The 12839-nt window shown below is 32.9% G+C and overlaps 1 pseudogene; it reads right to left on the bottom strand.

Moving 5' to 3' along the window:
• Positions 1–940: 940 nt before the first annotated feature.
• LOC136024591 (5S ribosomal RNA) lies at positions 941–1059 on the bottom strand (annotated as a pseudogene).
• Positions 1060–12839: the final 11780 nt, after the last annotated feature.

Below are 12839 nucleotides of genomic sequence, written 5' to 3'. Positions count from 1 at the left end.
GACACAGGGACATAACTACAAAGGGGACGCCGGGGTGCACAGGGGGATATATAAATGAATAAAATTAAGAATAAAATAAAAAAAAATAAAAAAGATAAAAACTTAAAAAAAAAGTAAAAAGAAAAAACGAAAAAAACTAAAAAAGCTAAAAAAAAGGTAAAAACCAATAAAAAACTAAAAAGAAAAAAAGGAAAAAAAAACTAAAAAAACTAAAAACTAAAAAAAAACTTAAAAAAAAGGAAAAAACTGAAAAATAGAAGAGAAAAAGAAAACTAATAAAATTAAGAATAAAAATAAAAAAAAATAAAAAAGATAAAAACTAAAAAAAAAGTAAAAAGAAAAAACGAAAAAAAATAAAAAAGCTAAAAAAAAGGTAAAAACCAATAAAAAACTAAAAAGAAAAAAAGGAAAAAAACTAAAAAAAATTTTCATCTAAAAAACTAAAAAAAACTAAAAAAGGTAAAAACTAAAAGAACTAAAAAAGAAAAAAAAACTAAAAAAAGGAAAAAAACTGAAAAATAAAGGAGAAACAATCTAAATAAATGACGACACTCAAAGAGAAAGCGACCGGGACAAAGGAATGTTCGATTAGCAATCAACAAAGCACCGGGACACAGGGAGTATAAATGACGACGACCGGGACACAGGGACATAACTACAAAGGGGACGCCGGGGTGCACAGGGGGATATATAAATGACGATGGTGACTCAGGGAATGGTCGATTCACAGGTGGGACATAGGGACACAACTACAATGGTGCGTAACTAATATGGCGCGTAACGACTTACGCGCGCGGGGGGGCTAGGGGGGGGCGCGAAGCGCCCCCACCAACTAGGTGTTGGGAAGGCGCGAAGCGCCACCCCAACAGCTAGTATATATATATATATATATATATATATATATATATATATATATATATATATATATATATATATAAGATGCCAACAGCACCCGGTGTTCCCAGCCGGTCACCCATCCAAGTACTGACCGGGCCCGACGTTGTTTGATTTACAGGATCTGACGAAACTGGGTACTTTCAACGTGGTATGGTCGTTGGCTGATTAATTTTGTAACAAAATTTCTGACAGCCAGCATTATTTTGGGCTCAAGAAAGCATAATCCTCTCCATCTAATCTGGCAACATTGATTCTATTAAAGAGAGGCAAACTATCAACATGGCTAGGACAAAACAAACTGCAAGAAAATCAACGGGCGAAAAGGCACCTAGAAAGCACCTTACGACCAAGGCAGCAGGTAAGTCGTCACCTGCTACCGGAGGGGTGAAAAAACCACACAGATAAGGCCCGGAACCGTAGCCCTGACAGAAATTCGTCGCTATCAAAAGAGTATCGAACTCTTAATAAGAAAATTGCCCTTTCAGAGACTTGTGCGAGAGATTTCCCTGAATTTCAAAACTGAATTCAGGTGCCAGAGTTCGGCTGTGATGGCCTTACAAGCAGCCAGCGAGGCGTATTTAGTTGGACTTTTTGAGGATACCAACTTGTGTGCCATTCACGTCAAAAGGGTGACCATCATGCCGAAAGATATTCAACTTGCCAGTCGTATCCTTGGCGAGAGAGCTTAAGTACTCTAGTTAACCGCAATTGCATCTTAACCAACGGTTCTTTTAAGGGCCACTAGTTTTGTTTCGATCTCAAGCTATCTGAAAGTTGTAATATACGTTCCACTGATAAAGGAATTGTTTTAAACGGGAAAAATATCCCTTTCTATAGCATATTTTCAATTTTTGCTTAAAAAAACAACACTATAAATCATAAATAAAAAGGAAAAACGACAACAAATTATTACTATATAATCACAAATAAACTCAATTTTATAGGTTAATGGCGTCTTGTATTTTAAGAAAGCAAAAGCAGCGTTCTTTAGCCGTAGGCCTTTTGGTGTTAACTCTTTGAGCAGCTTCCTCGGCTGTTTCTTCTGGTATTGTAGGATTTGGTAACATTCTATCTTTTTTTATAGGCATTGATGACCTTATCCAAGTCAAAATCTCAAACCCAATCATCATCGCTATCATTTTCAGTTTTGATACGTTTTGACTCTCGCTGTCCAGGTTGATCTTCATCTAACTGCACGGTTTTGCGTTCTTTAGCCGCAAGCCTTTTGGCATTAACTCTTTGAGCAGCTTCCTCGGCTGTTTCTTGTGCCATTGTAGGATTTGGTAACATTCTATCTTTTTCAATGTTTTTCAGTCTGTCAGTGTTCATTCTAACATTGACAGTTGGAGAAATCTCCACGTCCCAAGCTTACAAAAGCTCAACAATTTATAATAAATCATCTAACAGCGCGGTTTCGCGTTCTTTAGCCCTAAGCCTTTTGGTTTTAACTCTTTGAGCAGCTTTCTCGGCTGTTTCTTCTGCCAGTATAGGATTTGGTAACATTCTATCTTTTTCAATGTTTTTCAATTTGTCAATGTTCATTCTAACATTGACAGTTGAAAAATCTTCACGTGTCAAGCATGCTACAGCTCAACAATTTATAATAAACCTCAAAATTTTAAGTATCTGTTATAAGGTTTTCGAATTACTTTAATCTTTTGTCAAAATATATTGAAATATCTATGCAATTCCCAGTTTTACATTTTTGGTTCCAGTTTTCTTTTTCTTCTTTATTTTTCAAACGTAAATACATATCGCCGAACCTTTGTTTTTATAACTAAAATCTGGTAAGCAATGATGACCTTATCCAAGTCAAAATCCCAAACCCAATCATCATCGCTATCATTTTCAATTTTGATTCGTTTTGACTCTCGCTGTCGAGGTTAACCTTCATCTAACTGCACGGTTTTGCGTTCTTTAGCCGCAAGCCTTTTGGCATTAACTCTTTGAGCAGCTTCCTCGGCTGTTTCTTCTGCCATTTTAGGATTTGGTAACATTCTATCTTTTTTCAATGTTTTTCAGTTTGTCAGTGTTCATTCTAACATTGACAGTTGGAGAAATCTCCACGTAACAAGCTTGATAAAGCTCAACAATTTATAATAAATCATCCAACAGCGCGGTTTTGCGTTCTTTAGCCGTAATGTTCATTCTAACATTGACAGTTGGAAAATCTTCACGTGCCAAGCATGCTAAAGCTCAACAATTTATAATAAATCTTAATATTTAAAGTATCAGTTATAAGGTTTTCGAATTGCTTTAATCTATTGTCAAAATATATTGAAATATTTATGCAATTCCCAGTTTTTACATTTTTAGCTCCAGTTTTCTTTTTCTTCTTTATTTTTCAGACGTAAAAACATATCGCCGAAAATTTGTTTTTATAACTAAAATCTCTTAGGCATTGATGACCTTATCCAAGTCAAAATCCCAAACCAATTCATCATCTCTATCATTTTCAGTTTTGATACGTTTTGACTCTCGCTGTCCAGGTTGATCTTCATCTAACTGCACGGTTTTGCGTTCTTTAGCCGCAAGCCTTTTGGCATTTACTCTTTGAGCAGCTTCCTCGGCTGTTTCTTCTGCTTTTGTAGGAATTGGTAACATTCTATCTTTTTCAATATTTTTCAGTTTGTCAGTGTTCATTCTAACATTGACAGTTGGAGATATCTCCACGTGCCAAGCTTGCTAAAGCTCAACAGTTTATAATAAATCATCTAAAGCACGGTTTTGCGTTCTTTAGCCGTAAGCCTTTTGGTATTAACTCTTTGATCACTTCCTCGGCTGTTTCTTCTGCCATTGTTGGATTTGGTAACATTCTATCTTTTTCAATGTTTTTCAATTTGTCAATGTTCATTCTAACATTGACAGTTGGAAAATCTTCACGTGCCAAGCATGGTATAGCTCAACAATTTATAATAAACCTCAAAATTTTAAGTATCTATTATAAGGTTATTGAATTACTTTAATCTATTGTCAAAATATATTGAAATATTTATGCAATTCCCAGTTTTTACATTTTTAGTTCCAGTTTTCTTTTTCTTCTTTATTTTTCAAACGTAAATACATATCGCCGAACCTTTGTTTTTATAACTAAAATCTGGTAGGCATTGATGACCTTATACAAATCAAAATCCCAAACCCAATCATCATCGCTATCATTTTCAGTTTTGATACGTTTTGACTCTCGCTGTCCAGGTTGATCTTCATCTAACTGCACGGTTTTGCGTTCTTTAGCCGCAAGCCTTTTGGCATTAACTCTTTGAGCAACTTCCTCGGCTGTTTCTTCTGCCATTGTAGGATTTGGTAACATTCTATCTTTTTCAATGTTTTCCAGTTTGTCAGTGTTCATTCTAACATTGACAGTTGGAGAAATCTCCACGTGCCAAGCTTGCTAAAGCTCAACAATTTATAATAAATCATCTAACAGCGCGGTTTTGCATTCTTTAGCCATAAGCCTTTTGGTATTAACTCTTTGAGCAGCTTCCTTGGCTGTTTCTTCTGCCATTGTAGGATTTGGTAAAATTCTATCTTATTCAATGTTTTTCAATTTGTCAATGTTCATTCTAACATTAACAGTTGGAAAATCTTCGTTTTGACTCTTGCTGTCCAGGTTGATCTTCATCTAACTGCACGGTTTTGCGTTCTTTAGCCGCAAGCCTTTTGGCATTAACTCTTTGAGCAGCTTCCTTGGCTGTTTCTTCTGCCATTGTAGGATTTGGTAACATTCTATCTTTTTCAATGTTTTTCAGTTTGTCAGTAATCATTCTAACTTTGACAGTTTTAGAAACCTCCACGTGCCAAGCTTGCTAAAGCTCAACAATCTATATATATAAAAATAAGTTGTTTGTGGGTTATGTCTGTCTGTCTGTCTTTCCACATATGACGTCTGAACTATTTCATCATATACCAATTCAAAAACGAAAGTATACAAGCTGATGTAGCTGAGTTGGTAACGTGGTATGTTCCAGGTTCTAGGTTCATTCTAACATTGACAGTTGGAGAAATCTCCACGTGCCAAGCTCGCTAAAGCTCAACAATTTATAATAAATCATCTAACAGCGTGATTTGCGTTCTTTAGCCGTAAGCCTTTTGCCATTAACTGTTTGAGCAGCTTCCTCGGCTGTTTCTTCTGCCATTGTAGGATTTGGTAACATTCTATCTTTTTCATTGTTTTTCAATTTGTCGATGTTCATTCTAACATTGACAGTTGGAAAATCTTCACGTGCCAAGCATGCTATAGCTCAACAATTGATAATAAACCTCAAATTTTAAGTATCTGTTATAAGGTTTTCGAATTACTTTAATCTATTGTCAAAATATACTGATATATTTATGCAATTCCCAGTTTTTACATTTTTAGTTCCAGTTTTCTTTTTCTTCTTTATTTTTCAAACGTAAATACATATCGCCGAACCGTTGTTTTGATTACTAAAATCAGGTAGGCATTGATGACCTTATCCAAGTCAAAATCCCAAACCCAATCATCATCGCTATCATTTTCAGTTTTGATACGTTTTGACTCTCACTGTCCAGGTTGATCTTCATCTAACTACACGGTTTTGCGTTCTTTAGCCACAAGCCTTTTGGCATTAACTCTTTGAGCAGCTTCCTTGGCTGTTTCTTCTGCCATTGTAGGATTTAGTAACATTTTATCTTTTTCAATGTTTTTCAGTTTGTCAGTGTTCATTCTAACATTGACAGTTGGAGAAATCTCCACGTGCCAAGCTTGCTAAAGCTCAACAATTTATCATAAATCATCTAAAGCGCGGTTTTGCGTTCTTTAGCCGTAAGCTAATATCTTCATTTTTTCCACAGACGTAGCTATTACCTCCGAAAACTAAAACTTTTGAAATAGGAAAAGAGCCTTTAATCACATTCCTTACCATGTGCAATCATAAAATAGTCTAATATCTTCAGTTTTTTTCAAGGACGTAGTTATTACCCCCAAAAACTAAAACTTTTGAAGTAGGAAAAGAGCCTTTAATCACATCCTTTAGCATTTACAATCATAAAATAGTCTAATATCTTCATTTTTTCAACAGACTTAGTTATTACCCCCGAAAATTAAAACTTTTGAAATAGGAAAATAGCCTAATCACATTCTTTACCATGTGCAATCATAAAATAGTCTAATATCTTCAGTTTTTTTCAAGGACGTAGTTATTACCCCCAAAAACTAAAACTTTTGAAGTAGGAAAAGAGCCTTTAATGACATCCTTTAGCATTTACAATTATAAAATAGTCTAATATCTTCATTTTTTCAACAGACTTAGCTATTACCCCCAAAAATTAAAACTTTTGAAATAGGAAAAGAGCCTAATCACATTCTTTACCATGTGCAATCATGAAATAGTTTAATATCTTCATTTTTTTCACAGACGTAGCTATTACCCCCCGAAAACTAAAACTTTTGAAATAGAAAAAGAGCCTTTAATCACATTCCTTACCATGTGCAATCATAAAATAGTCTAATATCTTCAGTTTTTTTCAAGGACGTAGTTATTACCCCCGAAAACTAAAACTTTTGAAATAGGAAAAGAACATTTAATCACCTTCTTTACCATGTGTAATCATAAAATAGTCTATTATCTTCATTTTTTCCACAGACATAGCTATTACCCCCGAAAACTAAAACTTTTGAAATAGGAAAAGAGCCTTTATTCCCATTCTTTACCATGTGCAATCATAAAATAGTCTAATATCTTCATTTTTTTCCAAGGACGTAGCTATTACCCCCAAAAACTAAAACTTTTGAAATAGAAAAAGAGCATTTAATCACATTCTTTACCATTTGCAATCATAAAATAGTCTAATATCTTCATTTTTCCCACAGACGTAGCTATTACCACCGAAAACTAAAACTTTTGAAATAGGAAAAGATCCTTTAATCACATTCTTTACCATGTGCAATCCGAAAATAGTCTAATATTTTCATTTTTTCCACAGACGTAGCTATTACGCCCGAAAACTAAATTTTTTGAAATAGGAAAAGAGCCTTTAATCACATTCTTTACCATGTGCAATCATGAAATAGTTTAATATCTTCATTTTTTCCACAGACGTAGCTATTACGCCCGAAAACTAAATTTTTTGAAATAGGAAAAGAGCCTTTAATCACATTCTTTACCATGTGCAATCATGAAAGAGTTTAATATTTTCATTTTTTCCACGGACGTAGCTATTACCCCCGAAAACTAAAACTTTTGCAATAGGAAAAGAGCCTTTAATCACATTCTTCACCATGTGCAATCATAAAATAGTCTGATATCTTCATTTTTTCCAGGGACGTAGCTATTACCCCCGAAAACTAAAACTTTTGAAATAGGAAAAAAGCCTTTAATCACATTCTTTACCACGCGCAATCATAAAATAGTCTAATATCTTTATTTTTTTTCACGAACGTAGCTATTACCCCCAAAAACTAAGACTTTTGAAATAGGAAGAGCCTTTAATCACATTCTTTACCATGTGCAATCATAAAATAGTCTAATATCTTCATTTTTTTCAAGGACGTAGTTATTACCCCCAAAAACTAAAACTTTTGAAATAGGAAAAGAGCCTTTAATCACCTTCTTTACCATGTGCAACCATAAAATAGTCTAATATCTTCATTTTTTCCACAGACGTAGCTATTACCCCCGAAAACTAAAACTTTTGAAATAGGAAAAGAGCCTTTAATCACATTCTTTACCTTGCGCAATCATAAAATAGTCTAATATCTTCATTTTTTCACAGACGTAGCTCTTACCCAGGAAAACTATAACTTTTGAAATAGGAAAAGAGCCTTTAATCACATTCTTTACCATTTGCAATCATAAAATAGTCTAATATCTTCATTTTTTCCACAGACGTAGCTTTTACCCCCGAAAAATATAACTTTTGAAATAGGAAAAGAGCCTTTAATCAAATTCTTTGCCATGTGCAATCATAAAATAGTCTAATATCTTCATTTTTTCCTACGTAAACTCTTTCATGATTGCACATGGTAAAGAATGTGATTAAAGGCTCTTTTCCTATTTCAAAAGTTTTAGTTTTCGGGGGTAATAGCTACGTCTGTGGAAAAAATGAAGATATTAAACTATTTCATGATTGCACATGGTAAAGAATGTGATTAAAGGCTCTTTTCCTATTTCAAAAAAATTAGTTTTCGGGGGTAATAGCTACGTCTGTGGAAAAAATGAAAATATTAGACTATTTTATGATTGCACATGGTAAAGAATGGGAATAAAGGCTCTTTTCCAATTTCAAAAGTTTTAGTTTTTGGGGGTAATAGCTATGTCTGTGGAAAAAATGAAGATATTAAACTATTTCATGATTGCACATGGTAAAGAATGTGATTAGGCTCTTTTCCTATTTCAAAAGTTTTAGTTTTCGGGGGTATTAGCTAAGTCTGTGGAAAAAATGAAGATATTAGACTATTTTATGATTGCACATGGTAAAGAATGTGATTAAAGGCTCTTTTCCTATTTCAAAAGTTTTAGTTTTCGGGGGTAATAGCTACGTCCATGGAAAAAATGAAGATATTAGACTATTTTATGATTGCACATGGTAAAAAGGTGATTAAAGGTTCTTTTCCTATTTCAAAAGTTTTAGTTTTCGGGGGTAATAACTACGTCCTTGAAAAAATGAAGATATTAGACTACTATTTATGATTGCACATGGTAAAGAATGTGATTAAAGGCTCTTTTGCTATTTCAAAAAAATTAGTTTTCGGGGGTAATAGCTACGTCCTTGGAAAAAATGAAGATATTAGACTATTTTATGATTGCACATGGTAAAGAATGTGATTAAAGGCTCTTTTCCTATTTCAAAAGTTTTAGTTTTCGGGGGTAATAGCTACGTCTGTGGAAAAAATGAAGATATTAGACTATTTTATGATTGCACATGGTAAAGAATGTGATTAAAGGATCTTTTCCTATTTCAAAAGTTTTAGTTTTCGGTGGTAATAGCTGCGTCTGTGGAAAAAATGAAGATATTAGACTATTTTATGATTGCAAATAGTAAAGAATGTGATTAAAGGCTCTTTTCCTATTTCAAAAGTTTTAGTTTTTGGGGGTAATAGCTACGTCCTTGGAAAAAAATGAAGATATTAGACTATTTTATGATTGCACATGGTAAAGAATGGGAATAAAGGCTCTTTTCCAATTTCAAAAGTTTTAGTTTCCGGGGGTATTAGCTAAGTCTGTGAAAAAAATGAAGATATTAGACTATTTTATGATTGCACATGGTAAAGAATGTGATTAAAGGCTCTTTTCCTATTTCAAAAGTTTTAGTTTTCGGGGGTAATAGCTACGTCCATGGAAAAAATAAAGATATTAGACTATTTTATGATTGCACATGGTAAAGAAGGTGATTAAAGGTTCTTTTCCTATTTCAAAAGTTTTAGTTTTCGGGGGTAATAACTACATCCTTGAAAAAAACTGAAGATATTAGACTATTTTATGATTGCACATGGTAAGGAATGTGATTAAAGGCTCTTTTCCTATTTCAAAAGTTTTAGTTTTCAGGGGTAATAGCTACGTCTGTGCAAAAAATGAAGATATTAAACTATTTCATGATTGCACATGGTAAAGAATGTGATTAGGCTCTTTTCCTATTTCAAAAGTTTTAATTTTCGGGGGTAATAGCTAAGTCTGTTGAAAAAATGAAGATATTAGACTATTTTATGATTGCAAATGCTAAAGGATGTGATTAAAGGCTCTTTTCCTATTTCAAAAGTTTTAGTTTTTGGGGGTAATAACTACGTCCTTGAAAAAAACTGAAGATATGAGACTATTTTATGATTGCACATGGTAAGGAATGTGATTAAAGGCTCTTTTCCTATTTCAAAAGTTTTAGTTTTCGGGGGTAATAGCTACTTCCGTGGAAAAAATGAAGATATTAGACTATTTTATGATTGCACATGGTAAAGAAGGTGATTAAAGGTTCTTTTCCTATTTCAAAAGTTTTAGTTTTCGGGGGTAATAACTACATCCTTGAAAAAAACTGAAGATATTAGACTATTTTATGATTGCACATGGTAAGGAATGTGATTAAAGGCTCTTTTCCTATTTCAAAAGTTTTAGTTTTCAGGGGTAATAGCTACGTCTGTGCAAAAAATGAAGATATTAAACTATTTCATGATTGCACATGGTAAAGAATGTGATTAGGCTCTTTTCCTATTTCAAAAGTTTTAATTTTCGGGGGTAATAGCTAAGTCTGTTGAAAAAATGAAGATATTAGACTATTTTATGATTGCACATGGTAAAGAAGGTGATTAAAGGCTCTTTTCCTATTTCAAAAGTTTTAGTTTTTGGGGGTAATAGCTACGTCCTTGAAAAAAACTGAAAGTATTAGACTATTTTATGATTGCACATGGTAAGGAATGTGATTAAAGGCTCTTTTCCTATTTCAAAAGTTTTAGTTTTCGGAGGTAATAGCTACGTCTGTGGAAAAAATGAAGATATTAGATTATTCTATGATTGCAAATGGTAAAGAATGTGATTAAAGGCCCTTTTCCTATTTCAAAAGTTTTAGTTTTCGGGGGTAATAGCTACGTCTGTGAACAAAATGAAGATATTAAACTATTTCATGATTGCACATGGTAAAGAATGTGATTAGGCTCTTTTCCTATTTCAAAAGTTTTAGTTTTCGGGGGTAATAACTAAGTCTGTTGAAAAAATAAGATATTAGATTATTTTATGATTGCAAATGGTTGCGAATGTATGTCTCCTAAATGAAGATATTAGATTATTATATGATTGCAAATGGTAAAGATATTAAAGATTATTTCCTATTTCAAAAGTTTTAGTTTTCGGGGGTAATAACTACGTCCTTGGAAAAAACTGAAGATATTAGACTATTTTATGATTGCACATGGTAAAGAATGTGATTAAAGGCTCTTTTCGTATTTTAAAAGTTTTAGTTTTCGGGGGTAATAGCTACATCCGTGGATAAAATGAAGATATTAGACTATTTTATGATTGCACAAGGTAAAGAATGTGATTAAAGGCTCTTTTCCTATTTCAAAAGTTTTAGTTTTCGGGGGTAATAGCTACGTCTGTGGAAAAAATGAAGATATTAGACTATTTTATGATTGCAAATGGTAAAGAATTTGATTAAAGGCTCTTTTCCTATTTCAAAAGTTCTAGTTTTCTTAGGGGTAATAGCTACGTTTGTGGAAAAAATGAAGATATTAGACTATTTTATGATTGCACAAGGTAAAGAATGTGATTAAAGGCTCTTTTCCTATTTCAAAAGTTTTAGTTTTAGGGGTAGTAGCTACGTCCGTGGATAAAATGAAGATATTAGACTATTTTATGATTGCACAAGGTAAAGAATGTGATTAAAGGCTCTTTTCCTATTTCAAAAGTTTTAGTTTTTGGGGGTAATAGCTACGTCTGTGGAAAAAATGAAGATATTAGACTATTTTATGATTGCAAATGGTAAAGAATGTGATTAAAGGCTCTTTTCCTATTTCAAAAGTTCTATTTTTCAGGGGTAATAGCTACGTCCGTGGATAAAATGAAGATATTAGACTATGTTATGATTGCACAAGGTAAAGAATGTGATTAAAGGCTCTTTTCCTATTTCAAAAGTTTTAGTTTTCGGGGGTAATAGCTACGTCTGTGTACAAAATGAAGATATTAAACTATTTCATGATTGCACATGGTAAAGAATGTGATTAGGCTCTTTTCATATTTCAAAAGTTTTAGTTTTCAGGGGTAATCGCTAAGTCTGTTGAAAAAATGAAGATATTAGATTATTTCATGATTGCAAATGCTTACGTAATAGCTACGTCTGTGGAAAAAATGAAGATATTAGATTATTATATGATTGCAAATGGTAAAGAATGTGATTAGGCTCTTTTCTTATTTTAAAAGTTTTAGTTTTCGGGAGTAATAGCTACGTCCGTGGATAAAATGAAGATATTAGACTATTTTATGATTGCACACGGTAAAGAATGTGATTAAAGGCTCTTTTCCTATTTAAAAGTTTTAGTTTTCGGGGGTAATAGCTACGTCCGTGGAAAAAATGAAGATATTAGACTATTTTATGATTGCACATGGTAAAGAATGTGATTAAAGGCTCTTTTCCTATTTCAAAGTTAGTTTTCGGGGGTAATAGCTACGTCTGTGGAAAAAATAAAGATATTAGACTATTTTATGATTGCACATGGTAAAGAATGTGATTAAAGGCTCTTTTCCTATTTCAAAAGTTTTAGTTTTCGGGGGTAATAGCTACGTCTGTGGAAAAAAATGAAGATATTAGACTATTTTATGATTGCAATGGTAAAGAATGTGATTAAAGGCTCTTTTCCTATTTCAAAAGTTTTATTTTTCGGGGGTAATAGCTACGTCTGTGAAAAAAATGAAGATATTAGACTATTTTATGATTGCAATGGTAAAGAATGTGATTAAAGGCTCTTTTCCTATTTCAAAAGTTTTAGTTTTTGGGGTAATAGCACGTCTGTGGAAAAAAATGAAGATATTAGACTATTTTATGATTGCGTGGTAAAGAATGTGATTAAAGGCTCTTTTCCTATTTCAAAAGTTTTAGTTTTTGGGGTAATAGCTACGTCGTGAAAAAAATAAAGATATTAGACTATTTTATGATTGCACATGGTGAAGAATATGATTAAAGGCTCTTTTCCTATTTCAAAAGTTTTAGTTTTCGGGGGTAATAGCTACGTCCGTGGAAAAAATGAAAATATTAGACTATTTTATGATTGCAAATGGTAAAGAATGTGATTAAACGCTCTTTTGCTATTTCAAAAGTTTTAGTTTTCGGGGGTAATAGCTACGTCTGTGGAAAAAATGAAGATATTAAACTCTTTTATGATTGCACATGGTAAAGAATGTGATTAAAGGCTCTTTTCCTATTTCAGAAGTCTTAGTTTTCGGGGGTAATAGCTACGTCGTGGAAAAAATGAAGATATTAGACTATTTTATGATTGCACATGG

This window comes from Artemia franciscana, chromosome 2 (genome assembly GCF_032884065.1).
Source record: "Artemia franciscana chromosome 2, ASM3288406v1, whole genome shotgun sequence".
Classification (NCBI taxonomy): domain Eukaryota; kingdom Metazoa; phylum Arthropoda; class Branchiopoda; order Anostraca; family Artemiidae; genus Artemia; species Artemia franciscana.
Note: the sequence above shows the minus strand (reverse complement) of the source record. Positions and strands in the feature narration are given on the sequence as shown.